A 16,103-nucleotide genomic window follows, 5' to 3' on the forward strand; every position below is an offset into this window, starting at 1 on the left:
AAAGACTAGAAACGTATTCAGGCGAAGTTGTCTGAGAAGAGAAAAGGCAGACTTCTGAAACTAATTTTTTTCTGAAATACTCATTTCACTATGTATCCCTTGGCTGCACATTTTGCATGTACATCAGCTTTTCCCTGATGCTGCTGTGCTCCATTTTCCATATGAAGGTGGGAGTTGCGGTGGAGTGCAAGGAAGCGTCTGCAGAGTGCTGCAGAGAAAAGGAGAAAGCTCTGAGCAAACTTCCCTTCCCTGGCAGTCGGGATGGTGAGGGCAGAACAGTACAGCCAGGCACTGCAGCACAGGGAGATAAAATGGAGGGATGTAAAAAGAAGGTTTTAGCAATGGCAACACTTGAAAGGAAATAAAGTACATTTAACTGATGTGTTTTTTTAAAAAAAAAAATACAAGAGGGGCCTTGGCTATCTGCTCCAATTCCATTAAGGAGAAACATAATGCTGATGTTCCCTATCTTGTTTTCAATAGCAGATATTGATAATCAAGAACCTTTTCTGTTCCTCATTGAGCTCATGGTAATTTTCCTATGGAGTGCACATGGATTTGAGTTAAACACTATGTTATTTAATGCAGATTGGCACAATTGTATTTTATTATAAGAAATAAATCTGATGTTTGTTATCCGTAAAAAGCAGCCCTCGGAAAAAGTTCCAAGCACTTTTCCTTTGATGCATAAATTTGCTCAGCATCTTTAACAGCCCGGTAAATGATTTTGTTTGTAATGTGAATACTAGGTACTTGGTACAACAAAAGCACACTTAAGCTTCTAACCAGTCCTGTGAATTATGATATATGGTGCAGTGGAGTCTGAGGTAATGAGCCACAGAGGTATCGAGAAAGAAGTAGTATTTTTTCCAAATAAGACTTTATTTGGCTATTTGACAGTTAACACCGAGTTGGGATGTGAAAGAGAGATTCCTTTTCTGAATAACTAAGCAAAGTTAAAATATCACATTGTGGGGACTATTGCAAATAAATTATACTGGGAAACAGTCTGGTCTTCTCAGGATTATTTTAATTTCTGGGTCCAAGATGTTTTCCAGTGGTAAAAGAAGAACCTTCTTTCTTTGTAGACAGAGAAGTTTGTTTCTAGAAGAGTGCTGTTGTTGCGTGGCTCTCTTTCTCTTCTCTGGTTTGTAATACTCCCAAATGCAGGCTCAGCCGAGGACTTTCACTGACCTTCAGGACTGATGAGTCAGCTCTGCATCACTGCAGTCTCCCGTCGTGGTGCATATTGGCTGCCGGTTTCTATGCAGTATTGGAGCAATGTGCCGTGCAGCTGAAAACTAAAGCTCCAGATCCAGAGATCAGTTCTGCAGCGTACCATAGAGCTATGCATTTAAGATTTAAGGGTAGGTGAGAGATTAATGTGAGACAATGGAAGGATTACAGCCTAAAGATATAGGGCTGTCCGTAGTATACATGCCATTAATTTACTAACTAGCTGTTAGCAGATTTTTAAGATTATTACTTGTAATGGAGATGTGTAACTCAAGACAGCTGCTTACAAAGAGTCTCACATGTGCGTACCCACCTGCCTCAAGTTCATGAAGTACAAAAATTAAGACTGGAAAAGATTAAATTGCATTGCTTTTGCCTAGGTAGTCTCATAAAAAAATTATCATGAATTTCAGTGGTTGTTGGTTTCTGTTTTCTGTTGCCATTGGTAGCTAGAGTTTCAAGATCTGCAGTGATAACGTTTGTCTCTTCATAGCCAGACAAGTGGTTTATGGAAGAATTTTAGCTCTGGGAAGCAGTTAAAGGTGACTTAGGGGGTCCATCTAAAAAGATAATCCATTATGCATAGCTTTTTAAGTAGTCAGTATTTTCTAATGCACAGCAGAACTAAAAGGACTGTGTAGCTGCAGCACTCTGGTTGGCTTCTAAAGATTCAGATTTCGGTATGACTGCAGAAATTGTTTCCTTATCTCTATTTTATGGGGTTAAAATCCTTTCACACCTATCAGATGTGCTCTAAAGATAAAATTCATTGTGAAAGTAGCTGCTCAGCGATCAGTGTCTACAGTTTTAATCTACAAAACCAATATGTGGAAATATTCCTAAACAAAATTAAATTACGCATTTCAGGAAGCCATTCTGAACTATGAATGTTTTGGAGGAAGATCTTAAGTTTTGTTTGTAAGGAGCGCTAATAAGTGCTATGTATTGCCTTGGCTATACAATTTATATAAAAAGGCTTCAAGTGCAAAACAATTGAAGGCCAAGACATAAAGATACGTACGAAGACTTCCATGTTGATGAGCGCAGCATTCTTCTAAATGTCTCTGAAACCTCCTGTTTCAGGGTTGAAAGGGTGATTCCTGAGGGAGATGGTGGCTTTAGGTAAATGAATTGTTGATGAAAGCCCACGTCAGACACTTGTGGTGGGATGGGTTTTTTCTTCTCAAAGCCACACTGACTACAACCATGCTATTGAACAAGGCAGTTCTCATGACTACGCACAACTGCATGACCCTCTTCCCTAGCTTTCTGCCCAGATACTAAATGGCTCTGCTCTATAAACACTCCCTTTTTTTTCCTTGCTATAATTACAGGAGCTCATTTCTTCGAGTAGGGTCGTAAAGCCGCACTCACCTGTCTGCAAAGCGTAATTCCAGCTGTGCCAGTTCAGATTTATTTCCTTTGCTTGCCGTCCTGTCACTGAAATTACAGTGCTGCCAAATAGTGGTGGACAAGTCTTCTGGGATTTGAGCTTTATCCACCAGGTGGATTGTAAATTACATAGGTCAACAAAAGAACAGAAATGTCAGAGTTCAGAGACAGCTATGCCTGACTGTAGCAACGATTAGACATCAACTGAGGAAGAAAAGAGTGCTGCCACCTTCTATCTCTACAACGAGTGCTTAGGATAATGTGTAGTTAGTTCCCCCAGAAATATGAAATCTTAGGTATTCAGAATAATTGGTTATCATAGAACGGATAAGGAATGTTTGATTTCCTAATCAAAGAAGTATTCCAATAATTAAAGACAGTCACTCACTTCAAGAAGGTTTGTCTTTTTCCTGTCAGTAGCGAATTTTAATGCTCAATGAACAACCAACAATGGGTTCACACAACGGTGAACCCATTTATCAGGAGCATTAGATTCCATTACTGTTGCAAGTTCATTACATGGTGTATTCTTGTTCTCTCTGACTGATTTTTTTGAGGCCTTCAGCAATCTTGGTTTTAAATTTCACTCCTGTCCAGAATCTCAGTGAAATCGATAATGAAATCCCTAAGGTACTTGGTTCAGTTTTTGTGGCATATCCCCTTTTTGGCAGATAAGCCTGGTTTAGTAGGCATTAAAAATATAATACATAAACTATTATTGTTATTGTGCTTTAGACTGATTTGCTTCAACTTCTTTTTCAGAATACTTTTTGTAGTACTACTTTGTTCAGAAGAGATTTTTAATGCTTCAGCAGTCCTTCAAAGAGCCTTGAAATTCTAAAACACCAAGAATTATGTGAAAAATACTGTTTCTGAAGGTGGGCAATGACAGTCGAGGGTAATAATTTGCCCCTGACAGTAACGGATGGGAGTGAAAGGCCAGCAGTTTGCTTCCACTTGATAAATGGCTGTATTTTGGCAGCAAATTAGATGTCACAAGAAGTTGGCAAATAGTACAAGAAATCAACATTTAGTGTGAAAACTTGATACAATTAGTCTGTTGATCAACAGGGTGTGCGAAAACATGATTTAATGCCTTGGGTTTACTTCGGGAGATTTCAGTGGGAATGGGTCACAGAACTGTGATGTCCCCTGCGAACCCTTGTAGTTCGTGCGGCAGCTCCTAGCACAGCTCAGTTAGTAAGTCTGCACGTATTAGAGATTAAAGTTTGAGGTAGAAGATATGAATCCATCTATGAATATTAGTGCAAACAGGTCGGCTTGCTTTCCCTCCCTGCTATTCAAGGGTCCTCAGCAAGGATGGGTGGACGGGTTCGTGTACAATAACTGGAGGCTGAATCTTGCAGTTACTGTTCAGGCTGCATCATCATCTTCTGTCTAGCCTTCCACTTGCAGGGCTCTATTATTACCTGGAAGTATAAACCTAAATGACATCTGACCGACAAGGACTTATCCACAAACCAAAATGAAATTATATGCAACTAGCCTTATTTAATTAAATGTGAGCTTAAAAACCCTAAAATACAATATGCTGCAGGACATTGCCTCTCAGGACTTCTAGTTAATAAATTGTTGCAGGCCAGATGTGAGCAAGAAAAATAAATGTTTACCTATCACCAGGTTGCAGCTGAACCATATGAAACTTGAACGTGAATTCCATTTATGCAGGGAGAGGGAGAAAACAGGCATTTATGCTTCCTGCAGAGCCACAACAACAGTTCAGTGTCCCAGCAGATCAGATGCAAGAAAGATAAACCGAACTTTGCAGAGGCAACACATAATTCTCTGTAAAAAGCACACAACATTAGACATGAATGTGAACTAACCACTGTGTTCAGAGCAAGCAGGTTTAAACAACTGCAAGGAAAACAGTCACACTTTGCAGTCGGTGTCACTCTTCTGAATCTTTGTCACTATCAGAGGGCTCAGCAATGTTAGTGGAGCTGACTTTTTGTTCACAGCTGTCACGCCAACTCAGCATCCTAGCAGGTATGGATTTGATTTTCACCTAAGAATGTGTAAAGTACTCTGATATTCGTACATATATATGAGTTCTTGCTGGAAGAAATGATTATACCTTCCTTGCACCCAGCTTAAATTCTAGAAGTCATTGGGTTGAATGGAGCCCTGGAGGCAGTGAATCTTATCTTCTCTGACGTAAATGGAGTTATGCCTGTGTTATGCACTCTCCATCATGTCAGCTAGTTACAAGACAAACTGATTAGCCTCTGCACCCCCAGCATCACTCACAGGGCTTTCAGACTGTGCCTGGAAGGGGCATTCTGAAGTTCTGCTCTTGTAGTCCAGTGCCTGGACATTAAGGTCCATCAAGTCTGCAAATCATTTTCTTCTTACTTGCAGATACAGAACTCCAGATTTTTACAACAGCAGAATTTGCTTTGTCAACTTTGTAAAACCCACTGCTTTGCTTAATGTTGTGCACTCATCCACTTCTCCAGCTTGCAGTTTAGGTCAGCAGGAAACTTAACGTGCTCTGATGGCCCCGTCTCAATGAAGAAGGTGAAGGCGATGAAGTGCTCCATATAATTTACACGAGATTTCTTCAGATAATTAATCATCTGCTGTAAAAGGCAATCTTGATCGTCTCTCCTTTGTCTGGCATTGTTGTTGCAATATAGTACTTACAGGTTGACAGTGGGGAGGTTTGGGGGCTAGCCACAATTACAGCATTATTTGACAATTTATGCCCATTATTCTTCATGTTGAAAATAAGGAAAAATAGTAGTATAGTATTATAACTGAATACTGACAGTATTCAGTTAGTATAAGAAATAGCAACCATCAGATGACCAGTCATACAGAACTTGGAACACACTGTTGATAACATAGAACAACCATGCTGAACACAAGGTTAACATGTCTTTTTTTGAGAACAAAGTGAAGTCCCCACTAGAAAAAGGTGAAACAATGAGCAGTTTGAAGTTATTTAAGTTATTCCTTCTTTTCCAAAGGAATTTATTGCTTTAAATATATCATGTCCAAGGGATATGGAAAACAACCCCAGGTTCCAGTATAGGATGGGGAGCTACCTGTTAGAGAGCAGTGTAGAGGAAAGGGACCTGGGGGTCCTGGTGGACAGCAGGATGACCATGAGCCAGCACTGTGCCCTTGTGGCCAAGAAGGCCAATGGCATCCTGGGCTGTATTAGAAGGGGGGTGGTTAGCAGATCGAGAGAGGTCCTCCTTCCCCTCTACTCTGCCCTGGTGAGACCGCATCTGGAATATTGTGTCCAGTTCTGGGCCCCTCAGTTCAAGAGGGACAGAGAGCTGCTGGAGAGAGTCCAGCGTAGGGCAACTAAGATGATTAAGGGAGTGGAGCATCTCCCTTATGAGGGAAGACTGAGGGAGCTGGGTCTCTTTAGTTTGGAGAAGAGGAGACTGAGGGGTGATCTTATTAGCGTTTATAAATATATAAAGGGGGAATGTCATGAGGATGGAGCCAGGCTCTTCTCAGTAGCAACCAATGATAGGACAAGGGGTAATGGATTCAAGCTGGAACACAAGAGGTTCCACTTAAATTTGAGAAGAAACTTCTTCTCAGTGAGGGTGACAGAGCACTGGAACAGGCTGCCCAGGGAGGTTGTGGAGTCTCCTTCTCTGGAGACATTCAAAACTCGCCTGGATGCCTTCCTGTGCAACCTCATCTAGGTGTTCCTGCTCCGACAGGGGGATTGGACTAGATGATCTTTTGAGGTCCCTTCCAATCCCTAGCATACTGTGATACTGTGATACTGTGATACTGTGATACTGTGATATGATAACCTTCTTATAACCTTCATCAGACATGGTAAATCTGAAACAGATGTAGTTGAGCCGATTTTTGAACATCAGTTATTGCTTTCCAGCATAGTGGCTGACACACCCCGATACTGTCTTTCAGAGTCTTAGCAGCTCAAAGAGTGTGCTCCATCTAACCTCTTGTCCAGTGATGAAGACCTTTTTTGTGTTCCTCAGGCTACTTATTACTTCTGGTTTTGCTAAAAACATATTTTCTTCTCCCAAATAATTAAATGTAAAAGAGCATCTCATTTGCTCGTGCCTTGACCTTTAGTGCTTGGATGTATAGAAACAGAGTGTGAAACCCCTCCTCTCTTCCTCCACCTTGCCTCCAAGCCACCTGTATACTCACATATATGAAATCCTTAGCTGGTAATATTTTTCAGTCATCCAGCTCTTGCTTACCATGGATGTAAAGGCAGTGAGGACTAAAGCTTTTAAGATGTCACTGTGTGTGGATATCAATAGACAGGGCATTGTCCTAACCAGGAATTGTTGCTTCTCAACCCAGTTTTGTCCTGTCTTTTCCTCAGTGATTTTATTTGTCTGTTAACGACATCTTCTCAGAGTTGAAGAAGGAACTCTCGGAATGGATATTTTATTCGGGGGGATTTTTCTCCCCTCAATGTCCAGAAATTTTTCCACAAGATGGGCAGCTACTTGCAAGTGCAGAGCACTGAACCTTTCCAGCTGCGGAGAGTTTTGCCAGCAGAAGTAGGGAGGTGATTGTGCCCCTGTACTCAGCACTGGTGAGGCCACACCTCGAGTATTGTGTCCAGTTTTGGGCACCTCAATACAAGAGAGATATCGAGGTGCTGGGGCAAGTGCAGAGGAGGGCAACGAAGCTGGTGAAGGGCCTAGCAAAAAAATCATATGAAGAGCAGTTGAAGGAGCTGGAACTGTTTAGTTTGAAGAGGAGGAGGCTGAGAGGAGACCTCATCACTCTCTACAACTATTTGAAAGGACACTGCAGAGAGGTTGGTGCTGGTCTCTTCTCACAGGTAATTAATGACAGAACAAGAGGGAATGGCTTCAAGCTCCAACAGGGTAGGTTTAGACTAAACATTAGGAAAGAATTTTTCACAGAAAGAGTGGTCGGGCATTGGAATAGACTGCCCAAGGAGGTGGTTAAGTCACCATCCCTGGATGTGTTTAAGAGACGTTTAGATGTGGTGTTGGGGGATATGGTGTAGGGGAGAACTTTGTAGAGTAGGGTAGATGGTTAGACTCGATGATCCCAAGGGTCTCTTCCAACCTAGACAATTTTATGGTTATATGATTCTATGAGAGTTCGCTGCCTAGTTGTGGCTTGTGGGAAGTTTGCTTAGCAATCCTTGCAAGCTGTGCCATCTGCTAGTGCCACCAAGCATGTTGACTGACATAACACAGCAGTCATGTCTTCTGACAGAGAAACAATACTTTGAAGTTCTCTACAGTGACAAAGAGAAGATGTTTAAAGTTGCCACAAGGCTGTGTTTGAATGCCAGCTCAGGCGTCAAACAGTCATTGCCTTCAGGGAGGAGGTATTCTCCCATCTCCCTTTCAGCCAAGAATCATCACAGGAAGGATTTACCTGCTTCCTCTGCATTTACTTCATGTGAGAATGGCTGTCCTGATTTGAGGTAAAACAGGGCCAATTTTGTTCAGTAACTTTGCTTCTTAGCTGGGCCTCTTCTAACTACTGAAATTAACAGCATATTGTCAGACACTGTTCACTCTCAGACTGATAAGACCTATGTTTATAGTTGATGCCAAGGAACAGTATGCAGAGAGGCTCTTGCTTATACTTATTGCTGTAACACCCAAGGCCAGATAACTGGGTTATTTGCCCCATTGGACGGTTGGAAGCGGAAAAGGGTAGAGGAGTTGCACCTGCAGGGAGGAGCGGACAGGACAGGTGACCCAAAACTGACCAAGAGGGTATTCCATCTCATCTGCCTCATGCTCAGTATAAAAACTGAGTGATCAAAGGGTCAGCCTCTTTCTGCAATGGCTGATGTCTGAGGAGGACTCTGTTTGTCTGCTTTTGTTCCTGATCCTGAATCCAGATCCAGAACCCAGTTCCTGTCCATCACTGAGTCCAGTCTGGGACTTCCCCAGTGCCAGCTGGTGATGTGATTGTCATCCTGGGAGCTTGATATGGCTTTCTATATATTTCATTATTTCCTTTTTATTTTATAATTAATAATTAATTAAAGTAGTTTAGTTCCTTCTAAACTCATAAGTCTCTCTCTCTCTTTTCTGCCTGTCTTTGGTGAGGTAGCGGAGAGCATCTGTCATTATGCCCAGTGGCCAGTTCGGCCCAAACTACGATGATGGAGTGCTGGTGGAGTGAGTGAGTGCTGGTGTCCATGTGGGGTGGTGGGAAGGGCTGATGGGAACCCCTCTGCTGAGTAGCTTGTTGCCTATAGCACGCACCTCCATGGGCTGGCATTGCAAGAAGTGTGTCATCAGTGATCCTTGGTTAAACAAGACCTGAAGGAGGGCTTGTTGTCTTTCACTTGCTGTTCATTTACACTTTGTGTTTGCACAAAATTAAAATAATCACTGTTAAAAGTGAGCACCATGATCCTGCTTCTTGATTGTCCTGGAAGGATCAACTGTGTAAGTTAGAAATCTGTTCAGTCAGTTCTCTAGGAAATGTTACTGACACCGTCTCCATCTCAGTAATCCTACTATAAATGTCATTGATATTTCACCAAGTAAGGGAGCAACAGGATCCTATGGCCATAGGAACTGGGATGATCCATGTGGAAATCACCCTTTAAGCAACTGTCACATGCTGTTTACTTCCCCTCTCTGTTCTGGTTCTGAATCAAACAGCTGCCAAGACTCTTTATTCATATCTGTTTTCAATTTGAAAGTTTACTTAACAAAATCAAGGATGCGCAGAGACTTAGATTTCTTCTAGGCACAGTATTTATTTCTGAAAGTCTTTAGATAGGACTTCGACTTGCTTTCCAGAAACTGTAAGGTAAAATCTATCCACTTCTGTGCAACCTGGAAGTTTCTTCCTTTCTGCCTTTCATCCTCTGACATGGCACAGAAATGTTCTGTCAAATGTGTAGAGGTGGGCTGCAAAAATCCAGTAGAGTTAATTTAAAGCAACCTCAGATCTTCTACATGAGTCTCAGTCCTCCCACACCATCTGTAGTTTAGCAAGTCACAGTCTCGTGCCAGTTTGTGAAGTGCAGTTGCTGCTTTCTGCTCCCACACTGTGATAGTTCATTTCTGTTTGATAAAACTGTTCCGGTGGGACACTTTCCTTCCTTCCAGCTGAGTATCTCAGAGCATCAACCTGGGCAGCGAGTCTGTATTGCTCTTCTTACAAAACTGTAAATAGTTTTAAAAAAGACTTTTTTTTTCATTCCTCAAGCAGTGACACGTGAACATGTTACTGATATTAGCAAGTAGCCTCAAACTTCCCAAGTTTTACACAGGATGGCAGCCCTCATAGTGACTCAGACCCTGCCAGCGCTGGGTCCCCACCCTGTATGATAAGCAGTAACACATGTTGATGCTGAGGCAGTCATGCATGCAGCTTTGAACAGCCACCATGTACATAGTGCAGACCTCTGCACTTGCCTCTGGAAATCAGTCTCACATTGCATGAAACCATGCAACCACTGGAGTTGTGTGTCTGGTCCATGGCAGCATAGGGTGTAGGTAACCACCATTGGTGCTGGTGAGCGGGAGTTGTGACTCCTCAGGTCAAATCCCTCACAGCTACACAGATACATGATTTGGAGCAGCTCCAGTGAAGTCCAGAGTGCTTTGAATTAGGTGTACTGTATGCATCTTTGTCTGACTTTGCAGGTGGGTAACTGCATATCTTTTCTACCTGTGCTTAATGTGTTACTGTCTAATCGTATATGAGGCTTAGTCTGGCCTGAAGCAAAGTTTGTGCTCTGTGTCACCAACTATTAAGTGAGAAATTTCTGTAGCAGCTTAAGGGTGACAATTTCTTTTGTTTCCTTACCAAAAATAAAGACTAGATTCAATAAAATCTGCCTAATCTCTTAACTTGAGGGAAGTCTGCAGGCTAACTAAAATATCAGACCACAAAGCATCTTCTGAAGGAGTCTGCGGTAACTGAGCAATCTGGATGTTTTATTGAATGTAGCCTTATATATGCATCCCTGTTAGGCAAGGAAGCAGAGCTATAAAAATAAACTGAATTACAAAGGGTAATGCCAGAACTGGATGCTGAAGAGGGAGATCTCCTCCCCTTACATAATACACAGTCTGTCTCCGTCTTTCAAGGAAATATAGCAAAAAGAATGTATGTTAAGAAAACGAGGTTTCTTCAAACAAATTAGATTATTATCCCCAAGTCTCTAGGCACTGTCACGCACAAGAGAGTAAACTGCAACCCCATCTCACATTTCTGCTTGAGAACATTATTTTTTTTCCCCTCTTCTCCTTCACTTTCTATCATTTGGTAGTAAGCTCTTGAGCTTGTGAATGCAGAGCTTCCCCAGAGCAACAGCAGAAGATACAGTGGAAGAGGAGGAGGAGGAAGGCATCCCTGGGGTAGGGAGGGCCCCCTCCTGCCTCGGGGAGGGGTGTGGGAAAGGCTGTCTGCCCACCCCCCCAGGCACCCCCCAGGCCGCCCGGGGCTCTCAGGAACGCAGAGCTCCTTTCAGCACAGCTATTCTTGTTATTTTATGTCTCTTTACAGGGCAGTTTTTCTCCGTTGGCAAATAGGTGACTTGTTCTGTGTCCCTCGTACTTCCTTTTAAGCGCAATTAATTATTTTAATTGATTAATATTGCGCCCAGCAGTTTGCTCGGAAGAGACAGCTCTTCTGGTTTTTTGGACTAATTACCAGTCTGGATTTCTGAATGACAATACGGCTGCTAATTAATCTCACTGCAGTTCTCACAGAAAGAGGCCCTGATAAGAACTTGCCAATTAACATAAGAAAGAAAATAAAATGTCAAGAGTCCTGTTGTGTTTTTCTGGCACCCGCTCCCGCTCAGATGAATATCACTATTAAATACAGAGACAGACTAACTACCAAGTACAAAAGCCAGTGGGCTGCAGGGCTGCTCCAAACTTGCCCAGACGTTACTCATTCAGGAGCTCGCTGTTATTTGTACTCCCCTGCACTCATGTTGCCCAACATTGCTTGCTACGGTTTTTGTAAGCCGGAGGAAGATGAAGCAGGGCAGCGCAGCCAGTGTCCGACCATCCCTGTAGGGGATTTCTCGCCGTGTCCCCATGTTGATCACTATTAGTAGAAGGCTGAAAGGGGAGTTTTGGCAGGGTGGGTCCCAACTTTCACCCGGTTCTGCAGCTGGGGACCTGGGTGCTGCCTGGCTCAAGAGTGCTCCCACAATGCGTGGCAAAGGAGCACGCGAGTGTGGTGTGGGACAGTGCTGCTGGTGGTGGTGGGCAGCGGGGAGACCCCTGGGCTCCTTTATTTGTCTCACAAATTGTGCTTGTTAGCCATGGTGGGCAGCGGTGGCATTTGGCCTGAGTATTCACTTGGCTTCTTGCAGGGGAAGTTTGCAGCCCAAGCTGACTTTCCTGGTGGTGCAGCTAAGCCACTAATAGTTCCTGGAAAAGCTAATGTAAAACCACCTGAGCATGTTACAGGACTGTGTAATCTCAGCTGTATATATGGTGTGGTTATGTCCATGAAAATAAAGGGCCAGACACTCAGCTGGTGACAGTTACTCCAGTCCCTGTTCCGCACCAGCTCTGTGAGACCAAGGTGAGTTACAGAGACTCCTCTGGACAGGGGGAAGGGACAGGACCTGGTGCTGTTGCCAGTTTGTTTTCATTATGTGGAATTTTCCAGAGCAGTATTTCTGGCCCACAGGGCCACATGCCAAGGATGCTTCTGAAGAGATGAGCAGCACAGCAGTTGCTGTGGCTGGTGTGTGATGCTCTGGGTGACCAGAAAGCTGTCGCACAGTGGGACATGCAAAAACTTCATGGAAACTGCTGTTGTAAAGCACACTGGTTGAATTTAATTTCCTCTCTTTTTTTTTTTTTACTCTCTGTGCTTGCAGGTCAGAAGATTCTTCACCACAGAAGTGATGTCTTAGAAACTGTAGTCCTGATCAATCCCTCAGATGAAGCAGTTAGTACTGAGGTAAGCCAAAAATACTTCATTGGATGTGTCATAAAAGCTCCATTAAGTGGACAGGATGAGAGCAGTGAAGCGATGTAGTTGAGATGATTCTTGAGTATCAGTTACTGCCTTACAGCTTAGTGACTGACAAACCCCAACAGTGTCTTTCAGAGTCTTTGCAGACTAAGAGCAGGTCCTAACCATGGATGAAAGGAGAGGTTAGGAGCAAATATTATGAAAAACATCAGCCATCCCTTGATTTTTGCCTTGGTTTCCCAGACACCTGACAAAACATCAGAGGCATACGACAGAAACATACCTCTGATGCCAGCATTTCTTTTCTCATAACGCACCAAATTCCCTTCTTGATGAAGTAGAGGCAGCTGTGGTGAAACTACATCTGCTTTTCTTCTGCTTCTCCATTGTTTGATAGCTCTGGACGCCTATTTTATACATGAAAAAATGTGCCTGAAGGTGCCCTGATACAAATTTCGGTCTTTGAGAAGAATTAACATCTATATGGTGGTGACTTTAGGTTGATCTATCTGTCCTTCAAAAAGCATATAACGTGATCAATAGACTCAGGAGAGTGCCCCAGAAGAGGACTGCCAGTTCCTCATGAACTTGCTAGGGTAGGGTCAAAGAAGTGAGCATGTAGCTCAATGAAAGAATTGACAAATTTAGCTAGTGAGACTGAAGGTTGAAAAAGTAGGGATAATTGCACTGCAAATGGGTGCTGGGAAGTACTGACACAGTACCATTTCTGTTGGGAAATGAAGCAGCTCTGCTTGTGGTACCTAGTGAAAAATCTGTTTTGTTACCAACCTTAAGTTATAGTAAACACACACAGGAGGAAGGACTCCAAAACAAATTACATTTCTGAAATTGTAAAAGTTTAAATAAATAAGTCACCTTAGTTAATGGCAGGTCATTCACTAAAAAACTATGGCTGAAAGTCTCTTACAGAACTGACAAAAGTAGGGAAATGCCGGTTCTGTTGCTGTTGCTTGTCATACCTTTGATGGATGATCACATGGAAGAACACAGTCTGAAGCCCATTAATGAATTCTGAACCCTGGCTTTACTCCTTTGGATCTGGAGCATGTTTGTCTAGGTCACTGTTAATTTCCTCTCACTAGACTGAGGGAGGCAATCTTTTCTTCACTTTCATGTTGCTAGACTGGTCACAGCCAGAAGTTACAAGCTGAGATTTACTTTGGCTGACCAAGTAAGACTCTGACTGGACACAAGCCAGAAAAAGACAATAAGAGGCAGCAGAATTAAATTGGAGGTTGGAATAGACATGCTCTGTTCATCATGGCAAATAGAAAACTTAGTTTCATATATCAAGAGATTTCCAGGTTGCATCTGGGGAGACAGTGATACAGCATGGAGCTCTTTAATTCAGGAACTTGAACCTATCCATTCAGGAAAAACAAAGGAAAATGATATTAAAAAAAAATAATTCTGCTAATCTGGCTGGTAATAGTCATGCTGGTGTTCTCTGAGCATGGTTCTGTCCAAAGCTCCTGTTGCATTCTGTCAAGTGCCAAAGTATCTCCCAAAAGAGAGAGGCCCAAAGAGAGAGGGACTGTAGTTTCCCAAAGAAAACAACTTTCTGAAACCCCTATCAACGGTTACTTCCTTCTTAAGAAGACCACACTCTGTTGCCCTGACACTCTGCAACTGTACAGAAAGTCTGGGAAACTGCTGATCTGCCGATGTTCCTCTCTCTCTTCACACTTCATCTTTGCCTCCATTTTGACTGAGGCTACATTTTGCTCTTTGCTTTGTTCAAACAATTTGGGACTTCAGCAAAGCGTAAAGCGGAACAGAATCATCACTTTGCAGTATTTCTTCTGAAATTGAGTGGTCTTGAAATCAGGAGATCCGTAGTCCTTCGGGAAGCCATGATTATACCCGGACACAGAATTTACGTGTCTCTCTGAAGTCTTTCACATGTATCATACATTCTGCTCTGTAATCTGCAAGCATTTATTTACTTTTTTTCTTGCCTTAGTTCGCTAGCACTGCAGCATCTATTTCATCTCAATAAAATAGATTGAAGGGGAATTATATGACAGTCGCATATCTGTGATTCACAAGTCAGGAAATAATTTTGCTGTTGTAAAACTGGGTGAGTTTACACATAAGTTGGCAGACTTCCCAGCACTGTTGCCAGCAATGAGAGAAAACATAGAAGAGGAACCTTTTATGGTTCTAATACAGCTAAAACAGACAACATTTGAGCGACACACATCAGACAGCGGCTGCACTTATCTATATTTTTATCTGAAATAGAAATAGTGACACTTGATCCAGCAAGGATATTGCTAAATTTATAACTATTTAGTGCAATTAGTGACAGACCAGCATTAGCCCTGGGTTTAGTTAAAGGAACTTTCTGCAGCTCAGCATCAGGGTCACTTATTTAATAAAACAACAATGAAAATGTGGTAGAGTTGGGATCTTCTTTCAGATGCATACTCTTCAGCGCTTCTTTTCTACTTGCACTGAAAATGCATGTTGTTCAGAAGAGATTCAGGTCGAGCCTTCCTGGTTCAGCCTCCCTGGCATGAGCAGGAGTTACTTAAAACAACTGATTGCTTAACAATCAATATAAAAAATTGAAGGAATAGCTTGCTAGGAGAGCTGAGGTGATTATGTTGTCTCCATGGAGATGGAGCTTGGATGCAATATCATGTGGAGTTGTTCCACATGGACTCTGCTCATTTAATTTAATATGTGGATAGCCTTGTTCTGGAATCACTATTCTGGTTTAACATAATTCCTCCTTAAACAGAGGAATTAGCACACTTTAAATTCATCCCTTACTTTAGGCTGAATGGATTTTTTCGTGTTGGACAAGACTTTTGAAGTATTTGCAAAAAAATTACTCAATGGTACATAATCTTACAAAGGTTTTGGTTAGTTTTGTTCTTAAATTTAAATTGAATCCAGCCAACAGAAGTATACTAAATGTATGGATTTCTCTTATCATGCAAGTAAATCTCCCCCTGGGGGGCAAAACAGTAATTATTAGTAGCTGTAGTGAGGGTCAAGTAAAGTGACAAGCTTCTACTTTAAAGTATTTGAGAGGTATTTCAAAATGCAGAAGGAGGTTATTTCTCAGTAGCAAGCTCATTTATGCTATCCGACATCCACTTAATTTACCACTGTATATTGAAAAAGCTGTTGGGGTCTCATACAGTAGAAACTTAGTTAGTGGCATCATGAGATTTAAGTGGTGCGTGTGTCTGTAACTGAGTGCTTGAAGTTGAAGTTTATGATTATGGTGAAGCAAAATCATCCCTTAAGTTTCTAGATGATTCAGGTTACAATGGAATGACAATCTAAATATAACACTTTTATATGTGATTTGTGGCTGCTACTTTTCAGTGACGTTTTCGCAACTGAATGGCAAGTAACGCCATATTCTGGGAAAAGAAGAGCAGCCTTACAAAAACTGGGTCTGACACATGCAGTTGTCCCTCATTAGCACATGGGACACAGTTCGTCAGGTTTGTCCTGATACAGTGCTATTAAAATTCACCAAGAGTTTTACAATGAATATG

This window comes from Vanellus vanellus, assembly GCF_965231255.1.
Source record: "Vanellus vanellus genome assembly, chromosome: Z".
Taxonomy (NCBI): Eukaryota; Metazoa; Chordata; class Aves; order Charadriiformes; family Charadriidae; genus Vanellus; species Vanellus vanellus.